Genomic DNA, 10,197 nt, shown 5'->3' with positions numbered 1-10,197 from the left:
TGGACTTAAATTAGGATTTCCAATATAAATCCAATTGCAATTGTAAAATAAATGCAATTACAATTGTAGAATTAATCCAATTGTTCAAAATTGGAATTCTATCAAGAACACTTGATAACCCTTACAAGTTTTTATAAAAACATTTTTGCTCAATTTTTAAAAAATTGTGTCCACTACAAGCCTTATATAAATCTTATTAGCCTTTCTTAGACTTTTCTATACTTACCTATGTAATTCCAGTTGATCACATAACAACCTTGAGTCTTTAGTGAAGAGTAAGATATATAATTTGGAAAAGTCCTATGCCAAAATGAATGAAACACAATTGAAAACTTAAATTACATAAACTAATGTACCAACACATATGACTAGGAAAAGATAAATGTCAGTAGAATCGAAATAACAAAAGATTTTCCAAGCTGTATTTGGGTTTGATTACATGAGAGAAATAAGAGAATATTAGATGATAAGGAATCTTCCAGAGTGTTAGTGACCATTCACACAGAGGAGTCAACAAGCTTCATTCTTTCTATTGATCTATCTAGTAGATAACTAAAGTTGGTGTTTCTAGTTCATTATCTTAGAGCATAGTTGCATCTTGTCCACTATGGACAAACTCCTTTTTCAAAAATGTCATGTGAACCTACTTATACTTCTATAGAAGTAGGAATTGATCCAATCCTTGTTTGCACCAGTTACTGAGAATCCACCAACCAATCAATTTCTTACTTACCATGCATAACTTAGTTGGATATTATCCCGGATATGATGAATCAACTCATGCGAAGACAACACACATTGTTAGCTCATGCCATGCATTTTGATGACTTTACTATAATTGTATAGTAGCTCCAATCCACTATTTCTAGTATTAAACCTTCCTTATCTCAATGTTGATAATTAAGATTACATAGAGGACATTCCCTCAATGGATCTGATTACATCTATGATTCTAGAGATAGTAGAGTTGCAGAGAGACGTTATCCCTGCTTTAAGAGTTCCATTTTCACCCTCTACGAATGCAAATATAGCAACTACCCCTATTGAGAGTGTGGGGGTGATCATGGAGACTTCTTCATAGTCATTAGGGCTTATTTTCATAGCATTCCAACGTTCTCATCGAGCTTTGTTGCAATAGCTGTGTAGATCCTTCATTTTGTCCTCATAACACATGTTATTCATCATACTTGTTATCCTTCACCTTACATTTTCATGTAGTACGCCCATATAATCCCCTATTGTTTAGTGGTTCATTGCACTCCTTGGTGGTTCACCTATTACTCAGTTTGACACTAACTCTTTGGCTAGTTTTGTAGACCTTTTGAAGGGAGTTTTTGGATCCATAGCGTAACCTTAGAGGTACATTAGGTCCCCTCAAAGTATTGATGTGATTGGAGCTTGCTTGAGCACTTTTCGATGGCTTGAAACTTTTTTTTTTATCTTGTTTTGGCTTGTATTGGAGGTTTGATCAGTTTCTCGACTGGTTGATACAACCCTTGATCGGTTGAGGCAAATAGTTGACTGGTTTATTGGGTTTTGCTTCTTTTGGATCTGTTTTAGCTCCTTTTTGAGCCCTATTTTTTTAATTGGGTTTTAGGAGTTCGTAAGGGTGTTTTAGGATTTTTTTTATAGTTTTTAATAGCGTTAACCATGTGTTAATGTGTCTCTGGGTTTAGGTTTTAGTTTAAGAAGATTCTAGATGTTTTGAGCTTTGGAGGAGATAAATGACAAGTGTCCGAATCTTCATCATCTCTTGTCTTATAAAAAGGAGCCTTAGGAGCTTGGTTTTGAGGGGATTTTATGAGTGTTTTGGAATAAGAAACTCTACTAATTTTTAGAGAGAGAGAGAGAGAGAGAGAGAGAAAGAAAGAAAGAGAGAGAGTTCGTGCTTGCTTGAAGGCTTAAATGGAAGGGAGATTTGGATAGTTAGAAGACAAGTGCTCACTTGTGTGGAGGATCATTGGTAAGTACATTTTGATTTCATTTTCCCTTTCTCATTCATGGTCATTTTTCACTTTCTATTGATTCTTAGGTTGATTTATATGTTGGGTATGGATATTAGAGGCCAACCATTTGATTGCTGATTGTATAATTCATGATCTATGGTTGTTCTTTTTTTCTACTCTTTATTCTCCTTAATTGCTTGAGAGATTGCTTAATCTTTGACTTACCTTACTGTACAGTGGTTTTGAAGTTTTCTTTGATTTGATTTTAATATTTTTTGGGTATTTTTTCCCATTTTCAAGCCTATTGATCACTGATGAGATGAGACTTTGTTGGGTTTTGAAATCATTGTTTTCTTTTAATTTTCCCTTTTGGGGATTTCAAATTTTCCTTTTTGAAAGCCTTTTTGATTGATTTTGGAATAAATTTTTAGAGCCACAAGTGTTTGAATATTTCCATAGGCTTTTAGCTCACTATTAAGCTTGATAAAATTGATAGTTGCTCTTATGATTTTTGAGATTTTTGAAAAGTTTCTTCAAGCTATTTTTTAATGGACCATTTTCAGTCCCTTTGAATCTCTTTTCATGGTTAATTGGGGTTAAATATTATGGTCATTTTGCAGTAATTAATGGTTGTCATGTTCATTGGTACATAATACATGGTTTCACATTAGAACATCCATATCTATTTCTTTGTACATTTCAACTCTCTTTCCATGTGTGAGTGTTAATTTGTTCTTCCATGCCTCTTTTGAGTTCAATTTCATACTCATTCGAGGGTTGAGAAGGATTGAATGATTTTTGGATTCGTCCATGACTCTTTCCTTTGGCATATATCACTCATTTTTCAAACTTATAATTTTGAGATTTTCTTAATTTTTGAAGATTGGTAAATCTCACAAATTTCAATTTAATTTGATTATCTTTAGACATCATGAGCCTTTTTCCACAATCATTTGAGGGTTGAGGAAGTAGATTAATTTGTGGAAATTAATTTGAGCATTGGTAAGACCCATATTCTTTGATTTTCAAAACTTGCTTACTTGCTCACTTGGGGTTAAAGAAAGTCATGACCCCCAACACGTTTTTCTAAGTTTGGACTTTTTGGCTTGTCCTAAATATTTTTTAGGCTTTGGTGATGTTGTAGACTTCCAAAATGTATCAAAGAATTTTTGTTTCATTGAAAAACCTTTTTCAAACTTATTAAATAAATTGGTTTTTCTAAGTGTCTAGATTTTGCCTTATTTTTGACACTTGAAATGTTTTTATAAATCAATTCTAGCTCATGAGGTTTTAATTACTTTTGATATTTTTCTCATATTATAAACTTCTTAAATAAGGTTATGGGCTTTGGTTTCATTTAAAAATAATTTTTCAAGCTTGATAATTAATATTGTCTTTCCTTGCTTGTTGTCTTGACTTGAATTTGAAGTTGTGATATGTTCTTTGAAATTTTGGATAATTGGTGCATGTTTGAGCTTGATAAAAACTTTTTATGTGATATAGAGCACTAGAGATGAATAACCTTTTACTAGGGTCTCTGGATTATTGTCTTATCCACCATCCCATCATTAGTGATATGACTTTCCTTTGTTGTATTGATATGGGTTGATCATCATTCTTTCTATTTTCTCTCCGCGTTTCTATGTTTTCCTATCACCTCTTTATAGATTTTTGTTCCATCTTTTATTCATTTCTCACATCAGTACACACTTTAGATTTGATTCCTATACTTGAGTAAGTGTTTAGGATTTGGTTGATATGTAGATGTCATCCTATTTCATTTTTTGGGAGATGCTTCTATGATGCTTGAAGGTGATTTAGTGATGAATGTGAATGATTCTTTTGGTTTTATAGTGGATGATTAAGGTTGTCTGATTTCCCATTCTACTTTGCATTAGTTGTCATACTAGGGCATATTCCTCCTTTGTTGAGATTGTCAGCTTGTCATTGGTTGAACATGATCATCTTGGCTTATGATGATAGATGATGATTTGACAATTTGACTTTTGCTCTGTTTCCTTAGTAGAGTCTTTCAAGCCATTGAGTCACACTTGTATTTTTTTTATATCATCACCATTTTTGATGGAATTACCTTAGTGAGACATGCTTTCATCCATAGTCTTAGTGGAGTAAATCAACATGATTATTTCTGATTCTCAATGGTGTTTGCTTTGAGCTATCATGACACATCATTGCACATGCACCTTTTGAGTTGTTGATTGTCTCATCCTTGGCCACGAAGATGATGAGTTAGAGTCATTTAGGTACACTTGTGACTATGCATCAATTGCCATATTAGGGCACATTCCTTTATTTATTTACTTATTTGAGATAAGTCCCTAATGGAGCACTTTCTTCAAGCTTGAGTATCTTTATTGATCAACTCAATAGAGCATTTTGAGATGACATCAATTCTAGTGGGATGTTTCTTCGATACATGATTAGTTTTGAGTAGATATGCTTTGTTGTCATCATGAATTTTCTAGTAGAGTGCTTTTGAGATAGATTAGTTTGATTGTCTTGCATTCTAATTTCTTAGTAGAGTACTTTGAGACATGGATAGTTTTCAGTGGGTATGCTTTGTAGTCATTATGAGTTCCCAATGGAGTGCCTTTGAGATAGATCAAATTGGTTGTTTTGTATCATGTTCCCTAGAGAAGTATTTTTTGAGATGCAAATACAGTTCTCAATAAGCCATTTTGAGATAGTGACAATTCCTCCATTAAAGTACTTTTGAGATGGATCAGTTACACGTTAGCCCAGTGGGTTGTTATTAAGATGGAGATAGTCCTCAATGGAGTAATTGTTTGGATTATTAATAGTTTTCATCATTTTAGGTTCTTCATGAGTACTTTTAAGATAGACTGGTGGATTATTATTGAGTTAGAGACAAATTTTAGTGTAGTGTGCAGATCCTATATACTGGGGCATATTTCCCCATTTCGAGTTTATCAACTTTACAACATATTTAGTTTGGGCTTCATCAAAGGCATGCTTCTATTCTTAAGATTATTAGACTTTTGGTCATTTTGGTTGTGTTTTTGAGATTTGTTTTAGAGTATCTTTTTTGAGACTTATAATAGATTTTCATTATGATTTCTTAGTGGTTTATTGTCAAGTTAGACACATTTTTTATTACCATAGTTCCTGAGGAGTATTTTGAGTTAGTCAGATAACTGGGGACATTTATGTCTTTACTTGAGTGGACTAGTTTAGTTTCTTCTCATCAACAAACCTTCTTAAGTAGTATCTTGGTATTTCATTCGTGTTTTTAGTTTGATGTCATCTTATTTAAAGTATTTGAACAAAATCTTATTTCTCAATTGATCATCTCATATGTCATGTTGGTAGTTGTAGTTCGAGTATTGGACAGAGTTTTGATACAAATCTTATTGTTACAATAGAGTTCTAGGTGATACAGTGATTTTTTGGTACTGGGTTATATTTTGGATTCGTTTTTAGGACACTTTTGGGACTTGTAGAGTTTAGCATCATTAATGATTGATTTTTAGCATTGTTGATGATTGACTTTTTTTCTTTCAAGACACTTTAGAGACATGTAGAGTTTAACCTCGTTGATGATTGATCATTATCCGATACTAAGCCATACCCCTTTATAATTTTACCTTGGTGGATGATTTGTTAACTTTAGTTGTCCCCCCTTACAGATTACCGGTTAGAGGATTTTATTGATCATTCTTGCATACTAAGGCATACTCCATTTTGTTAAGACATGGAGTCTTATCTATATGTTGACAATTTTGTTCCAATTTATGTTTGGTCATAGAAGTCTTTATAGTTAGTGACTTGCTCTCCATTGAAGATCAAGAGTTGTTGTTTGTCTAACCAAGAAGTCATGGCTATGTTTAAAAACTTTGACTTATGACATATTAGGTTTCTTTGAGGAATAAACGGGTTTGGTATCATTTTTGGACTTAAAATGTTTTACAAATGATTTTTCAAAAGAAGCAAGAGCTGCTCAAATGGTTAATCCCGCTTAAGCTCAAGCGATCATGACAGTCCTGCCGAGTTTAGAAACAAATTTTGGATGAATTTCACTCAAACTCTAATTTGGAAACTTAAGATTTCGAAACTCTTTAGACTTTTGCCTATAAGCACTTTCCTTATAACCCCTTGAGGGTTAGAGATTTGGGCTAAGAGATTTTGAAAATTAAAGATATATCATTAAGAGACTTTTCATTCCTTAGAAAGGATCTCTTTGAGAAAGCCTAGCATGCTACATCATTCCCGATCTCTCATTCAAGGATTTGAATCTTTGAATTGTGGGTTGAAGACCTTAATCCCTTCATAGTGGCCGAAGGATTTACTGGGGAGCAACAAGGAGTTGCTACGTCGCGGATGTGGATCAAGTTGTAGGTGTTGGAGAGTAGGTCTTTAGGGCAAAATGGCCATGTAAATTTATGTAACTTGATTTCAAATAGGGAATTTAGATTGGTAGGTCTTAGACCTCGTGGTTTTTATCTCCACAGTTTGTGGGGTTTTTCATGTAAAAATCTTATACCTCATTGCATATTTTTTTATTACTACGTATATTTTGATTGATGATATTGACAAGCTTATGATTGATTGGTTAGTTGATTATTGAGGTTGTTAGGTTGGTTATACCTATAACCAAGTATTGTTTTCTTAACTCCTCTTTGAATATATTTTGTTTGATTTGTTGAGATTTTTATTGAGTTTGTTATGATAGTTATTCTAGTGATTATTATTATCCCTAGAAAATCTTAATATATATTTCAAATAGTATAATTATATTACTTTTTCCCTAAAAAATCACATGGTATCTATTAAACATAAAAATCAAGTTTTTATCAATTAAGATTTAGGGTGAACTTTTTTTTGGATATCTTGAATATCCTTGTAATATCTTGGGATATGAAAAATTGAGTATAACATATAAACCTTTATTTAAATTTTTGAATCGCCCATTCACCATACCACTCTTCTGGGCGTTCTTTATTGAATTTTGGTAGTCTTTCAAGTGGTATCAAGTACTTTACCATTTTTCAATTGGTATCAGAGCTTTGCAAGTAGATGAGTTGTCCATAACTGGTTCATAGACTTAGACAATCAATTTGAGGGTGTAGTGCACTACCTCCTAATTTGAGGGATAATTTATCTTGATCATCAAGATGAGTTTCCCATGATGAGTGCACTAGTGTGTATGGTTACACATTGGACTTAATATACATTGGCTATCGGGTAGCCATGATCTTACTAAGTTACTATATTATATAGGTTTTCAACCTTAAGAGGATATTGAGCTCGTGGTAAAGTCATAACTGACTTTGACCTACGAGTGAGGACTTAAGGTAGTCATGTATCCTTATAGATTATTAGGTCATAGTTGATGGAGGTTGATGGTAACAAATATACTCAAGATGGGCACCATGATATCTCATTGATTTGAGATAGTGTGTCCTTTTAGGTGATTGTAAGGATATGTGATTGATAAATTTATAGATGTATTAATTCTTTAACTGGAATTAGACATATGCTCATAGTAATTTCTAAATTGGAATTAGACATATGCTCTTAGAGAGCTAAAGTATATTAGTGATCACATAATAGGAGGATATGAGACTCAGGCATTGTAAAGGTAATCTTGAGAGCTTGATAACATCCACTTCATTAGATTATGGACACTACTTCATGGGGAGCATGGACATAATGGATAATAAGTTATAGACTCGAGATTAGTATCTTGTTATAATATTATAAGATATTGGAGTGTAATTGACTCTCTATAATGGGATGTTTAGTCAACTTCGGAATTAGATTTTGAAGGAGCCGGTATTTTCTTACGGGTCTTAGTGGTCTTTGCTTAAGCTCGTATTCCTTGATCACACACTTATTGAGGGATATTTAAGTTCTTTATTCACATGTGTACCTAAAAGTGTTTTGATAAATATACAAGATTATATAAGAGCTTGTGAATGGTCTCTCTAAACTAGGATAATTAATTAATTGAACCCTAATAAGGCTAATTAATCAATTAAGACCCAAGTGAGTTAGATTAAGTGACCCAAGCCTATGAGGGCTCAAGTCACTTAAGCCTACTAGAAGACTATATAAACCACCTTAGGGGTTTAGGGCTTCACTCTTGACATACATCTATTCACTCTAAGAGAGAAGAGAGCCTAAGCCACCATCCCTCTGTGAGGCTTCCACCACTTTAAGTACCAAGAGCTAAGGAACGAAAGTGATTGTGCAGAAGATCTCTCATTCTACTATATCTATGTTCATTGTTGATTAGTAGGAAACGATTTGGGAACATCTAAATCTAAGATAAAGCACTTTGAACCTCAAGATGTAACTATTCTAGGGTGTGCTAAGTTAGTTTTGCAAGGTGTTTCATTTCCATCCCATGGGCCATGGATGAATGTATGAATTTAATATCATGAGATTGAATGAGTTTGTTTGACTTTCTTGTTTTCTTAGAAGGGTTATACACTTTGTAAGGACTATAAGATATTTTTTTTTTTGGGTGTTTGTTAAAATCCATTTTTAATTCTTAGATGAGGTTATAAGCTTCATTTTGGAGGAGCATATGGAATTTTCAATATTGTAAAAATTCAGTTTTTTATCCATTTTTTAACCTAAGAGAAGCAAGGAAGCAATCCAGGCATTCAGTGACATCCATGATGGAGAAGCTTGGCTAAAAAAGTGAGTTTTCTAATGGAAAAAGGTTGGAGAAGGAGAAGAAATTTCCTCAGATTTGAGGTTATGGTAGTAGGACTCAAGTGCCTAGATTAATGCTCAAGTGGTCATCAATGCTCAAGCGCTCTATTGAATGCTCAAGCGTTCTTACAACACTTAAGTGCTCCTAGTGCTGCAAGGGGCAAAGGAACAATGCAAGCTTGTTTAGAGTGTTTTTAGGGTCTTTTTAGTCTCCATCCTAATTTGTGTTGTAGGGACATTTTGGTAAGTTGGAAATTTTGAAAAATTTAGAAATTTGGATCTACCAAATTTGCAACAATATCCCTAAGGTCATGAGAGCATATTTTATATTTCCATGTTTTATATTTTTCCTTACATATGCATATTTGGGATATGACATGAAATTTTTTAAAAATATGGTTAAAATAACTAAAAGAGTAAATTTGGTATTTTTTTATGAAAAGTAAATTTTCATGAGAACATATTTCCAAATAATAATTATTCATTTAAGATTGGAATATGATTGTTAACAACAAAATTTTTATAGAAAGATTTTTTGAAAAAGTTTAAGAGAATTTACTTTCCTTTTCAAAAATATCCTTAAAGATCCTTTTCCAAAATATTTTCAAATTTGAGAGATCATTAAGGATAAATTTTTTTATTTAAGGAAGGTTCTTTTATTTTCTAAATCTTAATAAAGATGTATTTTTCTTATACCACAAGGTTTCAATTTTAAAAAGTGAATATTAATTTGGAAATCCTCATAATAGAAAATCCATTTCAAGAAGGTTACCAAATTTTATTTTATTTATTTATTTTATTTTATTTTATTAAGAAAACTCCTTTTCAAAATATCAAGTGGAAAAAGGGCCTTGGCAAGCCTGGAGCCTCTATTATGATCAAGCCCACCTTGATTTTGACCCATTACCATCCTAAAGATGGGTTAGGCTAAGGAATCACAAGATATGAATTTTCTTTTTTAGACTAGACCATACATGTTAATAGTTGAAACAACCAATCCTAAAGATAGAACTCCTTATTTTGTAATAATAACATCAAAGATTTTAGTTATATGATTAACTTAGATATTAAGTGGTTTTAATTTTAATTTAAAAATGATGACTTGCTCAAATCTTCATTACACTAATAGCACTTTAGACTTACTAAAAAAAAAAAAACACATAAAAATTCCAATGCCCCTAGTGTTTTCAATATTTTAAAATCCTTGATTTTTTATTTTTTATTTTTTAAAGGATTAGCTAATTTTTAAGGGTGGTGTTAAATAAATTGATCTTCCCTCCGTCTAGGTCCTCATTCTAAAACACAAAGAAAAATGCAGGTGGAGGGAAAGAAAAGGTCGGTATTTAACATCATCCATTTGTATGTCCTAAAATGAAATTATAGAAGATGAAGCACTAAAATTTAAACATGATACCTAGTTTTCAATGATATTAAACTTTCTTATAATAGTAGTGATCTCGCAATTTTCCCCTCTTCTCTTAGAAAAAGAAAAACAACATAACCTGTCAATACTTCAAATGAAATTACAGAGATGGCAGAAACAAAAACA

Source organism: Vitis vinifera, chromosome 14, assembly GCF_030704535.1.
Source record: "Vitis vinifera cultivar Pinot Noir 40024 chromosome 14, ASM3070453v1".
NCBI lineage: Eukaryota > Viridiplantae > Streptophyta > Magnoliopsida > Vitales > Vitaceae > Vitis > Vitis vinifera.
Note: the sequence above shows the minus strand (reverse complement) of the source record.